We start from the raw sequence: 2,500 nt of genomic DNA, 5'->3' as shown, positions 1-2,500 counted from the left end.
CGGGAGGCCCCCCCTCACCGGCCGGGGACGGTCCCACCCAGCCACCGCCGCGTATCGCTTCACACCCACATGCCATTCACGTTCGTGGGCATGGTGGGTATCGCTGCAACAACCGGTTGGTAGCTCAACCGATCGTCGCCATCACTGATTCACCCCTAGCGAGAACAACCGCACCACAACGGTTTACCAGTTGTTCATTTGCGTAACGTCACCAGCAAACGTAGGCGTCCATCGCCATTTGCAAATTCAACGATTGTTGCATGCCTGTGTCAGGTGTCACGACACACTGTCTGCCCACATACACGCAACAACATGTCCACGCTTAGCGAACACGTGGAAGGTGGCCCCCGTACGTATGCGATGTCCATTGCGCGAACGACTGTCAACCGGCCTCTGTCGCATGTCGCAGATGTGGAACGCAGTGCACCGTGCTATCACGGTGTGTGAGAAGAGACGACTACGTCTGACAACACGCGCCACTACATCAACAGACGGCTCATGCTGATCGCCATCCAGGGCATACCACACTGCAATCCAGCTCTTATAGGGAGACGACACGTAGCTGAGTGCACAACATTTGGACCGCATGGTTCGCCGTTGTTGGCGCAGTCGTTGTACGGTCACATGTACCACGATGTATCATTCAGTACATGAGGACCAATGTGCAGTACAGTGTGTGATTTGGACGTACAACATCAGCGGACAGTTGACACAGGCCGTACCACAGCGTAGGCTAAGTGCTTCGCCATGCGAATGCCAATGAACAACTGCAAATGCCAATGAACAACTGCAAAGGGCATTGAGCATGTACGTCCTGCTGCCATCCACATTACAGTGTATAGCTGCAAGGTGTTTAACATGAAGCGATACACTGGGGACCGGGCAGTGCGAGTAGCAAACTATATTGCGGGGGTTGCAGTTAGGCAACACTACACTAATTTAACGCGTCGTATGACAATTACAGAGCAGGTTAAGGCCCAACGTGTGTTGGGTTAAGGCCCAACGTGTGTTGGGTTAAGGCCCAACGTGTGTTGGGTTAAGGCCCAACGTGTGTTGGGTTACGGCCCAACGTGTGTTGGGTTAAGGCCCAACGTGTGTTGGGTTAAGGCCCAACGTGTGTTGGGTTACGTTAAGGGGCAATGTGGGTTACGTTAAGGGGCAATGTGGGTTACGTTAAGGGGCAATGTGGGTTACGTTACGGCGCAATATAGGTTACGTTACGGCGCAATATAGGTTACGTTAAGGGGCAATGTGGGTTACGTTACGGCGCAATATAGGTTACGTTACGGCGCAATATAGGTTACGTTAAGGCGCAATATCGGTTACGTTAAGGCGCAATACAGGTTACGTTAAGGCGCAATACAGGTTACGTTAAGGCGCAATACAGGTTACGTTAAGGCGCAATACAGGTTACGTTAAGGCGCAATACAGGTTACGTTAAGGCGCAATACAGGTTACGTTAAGGCGCAATACAGGTTACGTTAAGGCGCAATACAGGTTACGTTAAGGCGCAATGCAGGTTACGTTAAGGCGCAATGCAGGTTACGTTAAGGCGCAATACAGGTTACGTTAAGGCGCAATGCAGGTTACGTTAAGGCGCAATGCAGGTTACGTTAAGGCGCAATACAGGTTACGTTAAGGCGCAATACAGGTTACGTTAAGGCGCAATACAGGTTACGTTAAGGCGCAATACAGGTTACGTTAAGGCGCAATACAGGTTACGTTAAGGCGCAATACAGGTTACGTTAAGGCGCAATACAGGTTACGTTAAGGCGCAATACAGGTTACGTTAAGGCGCAATACAGGTTACGTTAAGGCGCAATACAGGTTACGTTAAGGCGCAATACAGGTTACGTTAAGGCGCAATACAGGTTACGTTAAGGCGCAATACAGGTTACGTTAAGGCGCAATACAGGTTACGTTAAGGCGCAATACAGGTTACGTTAAGGCGCAATACAGGTTACGTTAAGGCGCAATACAGGTTACGTTAAGGCGCAATACAGGTTACGTTAAGGCGCAATACAGGTTACGTTAAGGCGCAATACAGGTTACGTTAAGGCGCAATACAGGTTACGTTAAGGCGCAATACAGGTTACGTTAAGGCGCAATACAGGTTACGTTAAGGCGCAATACAGGTTACGTTAAGGCGCAATACAGGTTACGTTAAGGCGCAATACAGGTTAGGTTAAGGCGCAATACAGGTTAGGTTAAGGTACGACATAGGTTAGGTTAAGGTACGACATAGGTTAGGTTAAGGTACGACATAGGTTAGGTTAAGGTACGACATAGGTTAGGTTAAGGTACGACATAGGTTAGGTTAAGGTACGACATAGGTTAGGTTAAGGTACGACATAGGTTAGGTTAAGGTACGACATAGGTTAGGTTAAGGTACGACATAGGTTAGGTTAAGGTACGACATAGGTTAGGTTAAGGTACGACATAGGTTAGGTTAAGGTACGACATAGGTTAGGTTAAGGTACGACATAGGTTAGGTTAAGGT

This window comes from Schistocerca americana, unplaced genomic scaffold (assembly GCF_021461395.2).
Source record: "Schistocerca americana isolate TAMUIC-IGC-003095 unplaced genomic scaffold, iqSchAmer2.1 HiC_scaffold_296, whole genome shotgun sequence".
In the NCBI taxonomy this organism is placed as follows: domain Eukaryota; kingdom Metazoa; phylum Arthropoda; class Insecta; order Orthoptera; family Acrididae; genus Schistocerca; species Schistocerca americana.
Note: the sequence above shows the minus strand (reverse complement) of the source record.